Source organism: Branchiostoma floridae, chromosome 18 (assembly GCF_000003815.2).
Source record: "Branchiostoma floridae strain S238N-H82 chromosome 18, Bfl_VNyyK, whole genome shotgun sequence".
In the NCBI taxonomy this organism is placed as follows: Eukaryota; Metazoa; Chordata; class Leptocardii; order Amphioxiformes; family Branchiostomatidae; genus Branchiostoma; species Branchiostoma floridae.
The window spans coordinates 8537534-8547920 of NC_049996.1; positions in this window are offsets into that span (position 1 = coordinate 8537534).

The following is a 10387-nucleotide window of genomic DNA, read 5'->3' on the forward strand; positions in this document are numbered from 1 at the left end:
CTACTAACAGCGGAATACTCGAGGGATTTAACGCCTAAATATAATTTCAAAGGAAAACACTCGACGTTTTTGATGTTCTTTGATCTTCGGCGGTACCGATAGGACCTTCTTTGGCTATCTTAGATCATCTAACTCCCTATCAAAGTAATCGTCTTGTTATCAAACATGTATTTAGACTGTCAGGTCGAAAATACGCCAGTAAACAAAGGAATAAAAATGCCAGCGTTATGATCTTCAATTCATCATCTACTCGGACTCGGAGGAAATAATCCTACCTCTAGACCCTGTTGTTTCAGTTCACCAAGAACCGTGCACTGTAGTCTCTGACTGCCATGGAAAAATGTGAAGTGGCCACCGCCAAAACTGCGAACATTAAACCACCGCGAAAGTTTCAGCATTTACAGTATCTCATATGGCACTGGTACATCTGCCTGGAGATTATGTCTGTACACTCTGCAGCCTGTTGGGCACATCCTGGTGTCGCTTGTGACGTCATTACGTTCTTTGATCTACATCCTTTACTGCTTTAGGCATACACTGAGGAAGTCTTCAAAACGTGCCTAATTGGCCCGCCCGTGTTTTGTGTATCCGTTTGAAATGCAGGTCCCTACCAGCAAATTACAGTTTTTCGTTAATGTCAACGTTTTTGTGTAATGAGATCAAGAGGGAATCATTTGTATCTCTTGTTGTTCAAAGAAAGTGGTTTCTTTCATGAGCGCTTCCGTGGCGTCAGCGTTTCAGCAGGCGAGGGCCAGTGATGTACAAGGCCGGCAGCAGACTGACGATAGAAATGCTTTATTGAAACCGTAAGACATAACCGCACTCCTCTAGAACAACGAATATGTAGATACTGCAATCTAGATAAGTTAGAAGACGAACATCATTTAGTAGTAGAATGTAGTTTGTACAAGAAAGAGAGAGCTGAACTCTACAGACTGATAGAATCCATGTTCCCCCACTTCATACAACTAAGTAATATAGACAAATTTATATTCCTTATGAATCTAGACAAATCTTTACTTATAAAGCATATCTGTTCTTACATTTTCAATATCACAAAGAAACGAGAAGAAGCCGAATGTACACAGTAGAATACGATCCTTGAGTAGTGTAGATTCATTGTATCATTATATCATGTTGTATCATTTGTTGTGACCTGTACTAAACCCAGTGGGTATGAATGTACAATAAAGGTCTTCATTCATTTGTCAGGGAACAAGGAAATATAGGCCAACCCAGAACTGGACGTGGCAACCGATAAGTGATAGTATAAGTAGAAGAACTTTATTGCGCAACGATCGTACACGGTACAATGTATGGCAAAAAAAGAAGAAGAAAAAAACTTATCATCTTAATTACTAAAACAAGTATCAAACTTAGTACATATGCAGATTATGAATATAGAATGAAATTGGCATCCTAATTTCTAGAACAATAAGAGCTAGCCTAAATCATTGATATTGTATTACAATCGAGTGGGGCTAATTATGAGTTTCGGCATTTTTTCTTATGACAAAGCAGTCTTTTATATATTTACCTATTTTAGCATTGTGGGAGTTGTAGAAGTATGTGACCACAGAGTAAAGGAGTGGTTGATGAGGGGCGGTTCCGAACAGGGAGTACAGACTCCTACCCAAGCCGAAGAAGTCACTACTCCTAGATCTACTCTACTCTACTCTACTCTACTTTAGATTGGGCTTGTTTTAATAATCATTAGCCTGATTAAATCTCGCCTATAGCAGCCCGCCCAACATCCGGTCAGCCTCTTAGAAGTGGAGGGTCCAGTTACAGCCCCGGACAGCGAGCAGAGCTTGTGTTACTAGGCTCGTTTTATCTCCGTTGGAACATCCAATGCATGTACGCTTTATCAGATAAAAAAGGCAGATTGCTTGTTTATTTGTTTTCATGTTTGTCGTATGCTCATTGATTTAATCAGGCATTTACAGAAAATAAAGCTCGGGACAGGTTTACAAAAATGACTCATGAATTGTCACAGGACACGTGACGTAAGTACTTCATGTATTGTTGATAGTTTATGGAAGATGACGTGGTTGGCATGTCCTGCTGGTTGGTAGCCTATCACGGATTGGGCTGGCAAACACGGCAAAGGCATGCAACAAACATTCATTCATTCTGACTCCGCCAGTTGCCCTAGTTTTTACAAGATTGACGAAGGATGTTATACATAACTGTATGTCATCATACTGGTACTTACATACTGTGCTCAAACTGTGAGTCTAGCGGCTTCGTGTCACCATAACAATGTTACATCCTTATGTCATACCTGGGTACAGGTGTTCTGGACCGAGTGATAAAAAGCCGTATCACACAGGCTTCGAAGTTTTATCAAACAGGCTTCCATCGAATATTTCGAACATGTTGAGTATTATAATCGTTCACACCTCTGGTTCTGGGCTCCAGGGTCTACTCAACATGTTGCTATTTTCTTATAGAATCTACCGCGTGTTTTACTACGTTTGTATCAACGGTGTATGTAGAAGACATTCATACGAAAGTCGCTGTAGTTTTACTGTCTCAACGAAGATTTCTGTTGAACCCAGAGCTATGAAACAAATCTTCAAGTAGATGTATGGTGCTGGATTATTTCTCATGACATTTTGGGGGTCTTCCGTATACACAGTTTTATCGCACCTAATGATTTGAAATCATAACAAAAACGGGGAAATTTGGAAAGGACTTGTGGAACGGACTTGTGTGCGTTTTTCGTTGTCCTGTACTTATATTGTACCCGGATCTAAATCTAAATTTATATGGCCTACATAACCGCCATTCGGCGTAACATACCGAATGAACAACATATGAGCTGTTACTGCACCCAAAAGGTAGGTTGTATGTCGTAACCTTTGCACATCCAAATGTAGGCGCCATCTGATGAGGTTGCTTATTTAGTACTCCGTGGCAACGAAGTTCCACTCTACTATAAATAGTTCTATGGAAAATCATTTTGGGTAACTCAGGTATTTGCTAACATTGTTTGCCACGCCAATGACCAGGAGGTCAACGGGGACTAGGTTACCCTGGGAGCCAGCCAGGACCGGGTAGCTAGCGAGATTTGTTCGGGGAGCCAAGGCAGTCAGCCCGCTGATCTCACATAAGCGCCCCGGGGAATTTAAGCTTGAAGGCTCGTCGATGTTGGTCACCTACCCCAAAAGAGTTATCGCTACCCTTGATCGGGCTTAAACTCCCCGGGGCGCTAATAGGAGATCGGGCGGGCCTGACTGTCTTGTGCCACCGAATAAACTGTCCTAGCTGCCCGATCATGGCTGGCTCCCAGGGTAGGACTAGGTAGGTAGGTAGGTTGTATGTCGCGGTTTGGGGCTCCGCTCAGAAAATAACCAACATATTCATGCAAAACTAGAAAGGCACATTTTCGAGAATGCAGGATGTGTCCCTCACTGTTATTTGCCTTTTAACGCAGGTTTGAGCAAGGACGTTACATAACGTAACGTTAATAATTGTAACGTTAATAATTGTAACGTTACATAACACCCTTGGTTTGACGTAACCAACAATACAGGTTTTGCTATAGCAAATCGGTAACTGCTTATATTTGCTATTCCAGCTGATGTTTCGTTCATATCCACTTTGTTCATTTTTGCAGTAACAGCTCATATGTTGATCGCACCGGCAGCTCTATTAAAGCTCTGATTGGTTCATGACAAAATCCTTGAAGAAGGAACAAAAAGCAGACCAAACCCGCAAAAAATAATCTCCAAGCAGATCCTACGGTAACATAAGATAGTATCAAAAGCTGGCAGAGGAGTGAAGCCGACCTAGGAGTGAGTAGCATACACACACAAACAGGCGTCACTCCTCTGACAGCTTTTGATACTATCTATCTTATGCTACCGCAGGATCTGCTTGGAGATTACGCAAAAGCACCGGATTTTCCCTCCGGGAAACATAATTAATTGGCCATCTTACGGGAGCTTACATAACCTCCGTAGCTATCAGATGCCTACGTGCTGACAAAGCTAAGGCGTACATCATGGCATGATTATTGTTTACTCCGGAGTGGAAATTTCCTTCACGTCCTCTGTCCAAAATAACACATCGTTTAATGATAGGCTGCGCAAACTACAGTCACGAGATTGTTTGTTCGGTAGATAGGAAATTTGTTCTGTGAAGGAGAAAGTAGGGCGCTGTCCACTAGGGCGAAGAGATACAAACGAAGGCCATTTGAAAGAAGTACAAAGTGCAATAAAAGCATTTCAAACATAGTCTCCAAGCAGACGTGTCAGCTGGATGAAAAAAAGAAGAATTTTGCCAAATAGGGACAAGTGTAAAGTTGCCATGGGATTTCAGCCAGTCTTTTGCAGTCTATCCGCCGGCCGGTAAGTTCACTCTTAGGCCAATTAACTCCTAGTAGGCTTTCATTCCTAACTTGGCCCCTATTGCTATTCGACCAGGCCGGTGTCTGATAGAGACTATTTCTAACACGTGTACCCCCACCGTGACTAAGGTGCCTGTCTGTCTGACATGCCACCGACGTCTTGTCCTCGGGAAAGGCACTTAACACGACTTTCCTCGCCCCACCCAGGTGTAAAACTTCGGTTGGGGACTGGTGACACCCGGATGTTGTGACTTTCTTAACACTACCTAAGACTAAGTGTAAAACTTATCCGCAGTAAAACAAATGCACAATACAGTCAAATCTACCCAAGAAGACCACACAGGATACTAATACATCTGCAGTGTACATGGACAGGGGGTCACTATAGACAAGTTTCTCAATGTCCTCAATGCTTGAGAATGATTAGCTCTGAAGGGACCACCAGAAAATGCTTACACATTCCACTTGATGGCGCTCTCGCTGCGATGGCAAATTTGCCTCATCGCCGTGAGAGCGCCGCGATGCCAGAAAAAGCTGCTCTAGTCAGACTAGTGAAATGTCTCCGGCGACCCCACGGCGCTCTCAGCGACCAAAAACTCAAATACTAGTATCAGCAACTTCAACGGGCGGCCAAAGATTCGAAAGATTGTTAACGGATTTCAGAGATAAAGAACGAAATTTCTGACGGCACTCCCACCGAGCAGTGGTCAAATTTGCCATCGCCGTGAGAGCGCCGTCCCAGTGGAATGGGGGGAGGTCACTTCTGTAGATTTGACTTTATACTATTATCAATGACCAGGTGGTCCGTACGTAGAGGTGGTCACTTGTACAGGTTTGACTGTAACTTAGTCAGTGATCAGGTGGTCACTAGTACACGTTTGACTGTATATAAATGGCTAGGTGGTCCTTATGTCGAGTTGGTCATTTGTACTGTATATCGATAAGGTCAGGTAGCCCTTATGTGGAGGCGGTCACTTGTGCAAATTTGACTGTATACTAGTATCAATGCCCAGGTGGGGGACTGACTGTATAGATAGAACTTTATTGCTCGACATTTGTACATGGTACAAAGTATGGCAACGACTGTTACACAAAGTGCAAAATAGGTGTAGAGAATAAGACTTGATATCCTAATTAACATAACAAGAGGGGCTGACACATTAGTCTTTGATATAGTGTTACAATCGAGTTGGGCTATACATGAGATTCATTACTCTTTCTAATAGCAAAGCAGTCTTTGATATATTTGCCTAACCTTGCATTATGGGAGTCGTGGCATCCAAAGATATATACAAATCTGTCTGTAGCATCGAGTCTCTTGAAATCTGCTGTACTGGATTCGAGAAATGTAAATAGCTCATTACGTAAAATAGCGTATCTAGAGCATTCCATTAAAAAGTGAAATTCATCTTCAATATGCTTTGGACAGAAAGGACAGAACCTTTGGTCAGGGGCTACATTGTAATATCTACCTGTTTCAATATTCAATTTATGGCTACTGATTCTTAACTGAGTAATCGCTTTTCGAATTTCAAAATTGTTTATATCATAAAGGTATGTTTCTTGTTCATAACATTCTTTTGATTTGCTAAGAAAAGACAGCTTTGAATTGTTTTCAATAGAATTAAACCACTTTTGTATATATGTATCTTGTAGCCGGAGGCGTATATCACTGGCCAGGTGGTCCTTTTGTAGAGGTGGTCACTTGTACAGGTTTGACTGTATATCACTGGCCAGGTGGTCCTTATGTATAGGTGGTCACTTGTACAGGTTTGACTGTATACAGTCAAACCTGTCTATAGCGGCCACTCAAGGGACCGGACAAATTTGGCCACTACAGACAGGTGGCCTCTGTATAGAGGTGGCAACTTGTAAATAAAATACCCAAAGGACCGACAAAAAGTGGCCACTATGGACAGGTGGCCCCTCTGTAGAGGTGGCCCCTAATACAGGTTTGACTGTATCACTGGCCAGGTGGTCCTTATGTAGAGGTGGTCACTTGTACAGGTTTGACTGTATATCAAAGGTCGGGTGTTCCTTATGTAGAGGTGGTCACTAACAGTTAAGGTAATCTCCTAAATATCCCTCCAATGATTGTAAAAGCGCATTATCATCCCATACCACACACTCTTGTATCAAGTAGATTAGCCTTATGGAACTGTAGTTACTAGTTATGTATCAGTAGGTGTCATTCTTCGTACCTTATACCTTTTATAATTGTTGTGTAATAAAATTATGTACTGTCTTATGCCACCGCCAAATCTGCTTGGAGACTGTGACCACGGACTGCACAGAGAGAGTTTCTGATTGCGCCAATTGGGTTAATGTCTAACATTAAATATATCACATGTGGTTTAACATTAATAATAAAAATAATAACCCCTTGGTACATTTTACGTTTGGATAAAAGGAGAAAGCAATATGTCCGTATTATCAGCCGTATGTCTGTCTGACTTAGCTTCTACCACAGGCCGCTGGAAAAATAGTAGAAATTGACAAAATAAAATTTACTTTTCAATGACTCATATTTTTGATTGTTTTGCAACTTGTTTTGTAAACTGTACAAATGGACTCCAGGAAGAATAGAGTTTACGAGAAAATTGTAAAGTCTAATGGAGATCTCAATAAACAAACAAACGAACAATCACCCTGTAGCCTAGACTAGTAGAGGCTATGACCAAGGATACAATCTCCTTGCTATGACTGACCAGAAAATATCAAGCTTGTGCGCACTGCACCTGCTTCTATCCTTGTAAGCGCGCACAGTCACGTCATATACACAAGTAACATCCCTACACTAACTGCGACACGGTCAGCTGAACAACTAGATCATACATGTTGACCTTGAGATTGTCACTGATGTATTGATAAATAACAACGGTTTCACCAACACTCCCCTCTCAAATGTCACAGCCCTTGGGATACGATCATCATCATATGCAGATTCTTTGTCGCCCTCATTGTGTCAAGAGGGATAATATGTGAGACACTTGATGAATAAATAACACAAAAGAATGTTTATGGTTACATCCCCTTGCTGAAAAGCGCGGCTTACGGCGCATGCGCCCAGGTAGTCAAGGCCTGGGCAATGCATGCCGGATGCTGAAGGCTGTGTCCTGACGTTGTCCGGTAACTGGGCCACGTCACTGATTGTGCACGTGGCCTCACAATGTCAAAATAATAAACTCACAAAGCACAATGTCCAATAGTTTCTACAATACTCCATAGGTTCATAGAAAAATACAGCCTCTACAAGGCTTCACATAGTAGAAAAGGGCCAAATAGACAGATAGCATACCAAATGAGTCCGTAGGTCACTCTTTATCATTCACTGACAGATTAACTCCTCTGAAGCATTATTTGCCTATTTGGTCAATTTTTACTACTTGTATTTTTCCAGTGACCTATGGAACCTTGTAGAGGCAAGGCTACGAAAAATAGTATATAGACATCGACCGCTTGAAAATACAACATGGCATAGGAGTTACATATGAGTACTTATGCAAGCTGGATACTACTGAGCCAATTTGGGCAATTTGTACTATATTGTATTTTCCCCGCTATGTCGTCCGGTAGAGATGAACAATCCCCCACTGATTGGTACAATTACGTGATTTGTACGGCACTGTGTCTCAACGCTTTCTGAACCTGTTTTCCCTGCAGGTTTGGTTTCTGAACAATATATCATTTTCTCAGCGCGAATTATTTCCTGTAATATCAAGCTGACAAGAAAGAAACACAATTCCTCACAATTGTAACAGATAACCTAAAATGAAAGACAAGGTCGCAGCTAGCAATTGTTATTGCGTCAAACTACGGGTATGATTTCATAAGCATACAGATATGAAGCAGCTGGCAAAACGAAATAAAACACGCACTACAAAATCGTATATCATCTATAAGTATAGCACTTCAACGTAAATGTACTAGAGAACGGAAGCCTACATATAGATAATTGCCGTTCTTGCACCGTATGTTTTCTTTACTTATCATTTCGCTTTGACCCTGTTTCGAGGACAGCAGCACAAGTTGACTGAGGTCGATCCTGCAAATCTCGTGGATCGAAGCGAGGTCATGTACTTAGCAGGGTGATTAGAATGTGGTTAGGTTTGCAGGTAGTTTTTTTTATTACATCATGGAGTACACAGTGGTGCCGCATTGAAGCTTATATCAACGGCACCACTAGATAAAATATGACACATTTGTATTTAACAGAAAACATGTGTACACATCATTTTGTTTTGACCTAGGCTTTAGTTGGGTATGAGGACACTAATCTCAAACTTTCAACGCAGATGTTCTACAGTTGGATAGATCGTTACGCTTCCCTTCGCAAATAGATATTGAAAATGGCTACTACGAAAACGTGAAGATTGTTTTTATTCGTTCAGAATATATATCTATACATATATATATATATATATATATATATATATATATCATATAACGTTGCTACATATGTGTAACATGTACGATTTAGCCTCACCAACATCTGCTTGACGATTAAACCACGCTTATATGGATGACTTACGCGCGGATCAATTTAAAAGTCCATTTTTTTTAAAGTTAGCTGTAAATCGTACAAAGATGCTACAAAATAAGCAAATGTGATAAAAGTAAAAAGAAAAAAATGATAATACTGTGTCAAAGTAGATGTGAAAGATAAAAATAAAGAATATATATTGTTTGGTAGACCATGTTTTGTAAGTTCAGTCATTTTTGAGTTAACCTTATTGTATACTTAATAATAGATTTAAACCTTTTACACAACTTGTTTTTTTCTTCGCACGCTCGCATCAGGTTGGGGTGCCCAGAGTATGTCATCTATATACATGTACTACAGTAATCAAATCAGTATGACCTTATGCACGGACCGTGTAAATATCTGGTCAGTCCTTTTCGCTGCACGTCTCTCATGGTAACACTAACGCGGCTACAGATGTCCTGCCACGCGAGCTCATGGTCACTGGAGCAGTCACAACAATTAGGACAAACAAACAGGCTGACCTCCACCTCGTGTGACATGTATGTGTCCAAGTAGGTCACACATGGGGTGGTTGGTGGGAGGGGGGTGGAGAAAGCGTAGACCTTAGTAATGACCGTCGAAACCATGTAATTTTGAAACATTAAATTCTGTTCTCTGAACTTATTGTGCATAATTTTGTTTCGTGTCGATGTCGCAAATGTTTAAAAAAAAAGAGAACTGGAATGACTGTGAGTTTTCAAGGCTAAACAAACAAAGGCACAACGGCGACTCATGTGCATAAAGCTTTTGACTATGTAAGTATGATACAGCCTATCCGTACAATTTCTTGCATCAACTTTCAGAAATGAAAACCAGAATAACTTAGCGAAATGATGCTTTTACAAGACTTCTTTCAGATAAATAAAAAGCAGAAAATGTCAAAAGTTGTTTCCAGGACATTAGGACTAGTTGACAGAATTAAACAGGGACAACAATTAGGACAAACAATCAGGCTGACCTCCACCTCAGCTGACATGTATGTGTCCAAGTAGGTCACACATGGGGTGGTTGGTGGGAGGGGGGTGGAGAATGAGTAGACCTTAGTAATGACCGTCGAAACCATGCAGTTTTGAAACTTTCTGTTCTCTGAAAGTTCCTGTGTATGCTCTAGTTTTGTTTCAATGTTTTTCTTTCAACGTGACAAACTGAACAGGAACGACTGTGAGTTCTCAAGGCTAAATAATGCCACAACGGCGACTCTTTGTGCATAAAGCTTTTGATATTTAGTACCCGATCCAGTTTCTAGCATAACTTTTCAAAACGAAAGCCAGAATAACTTAGCGAAATGCTTCTTTTACAAGACTTCTCTCAGATGAATAAAAAGCAGAAAATGTCAAATAGTAGAATAGCTTAAAAGAAAAGAGGAAGACCCAGTTGGTTCCAGGACATTAGTACTCAGTTGATTGAATAAAGCAGGGACAACAATTAGGACAAACAGTATAACCTCCACCTCATTTGACATTTATGTGTCCAAGTACTGAAGTAGGTCACACATGGGGCTGGTTGGT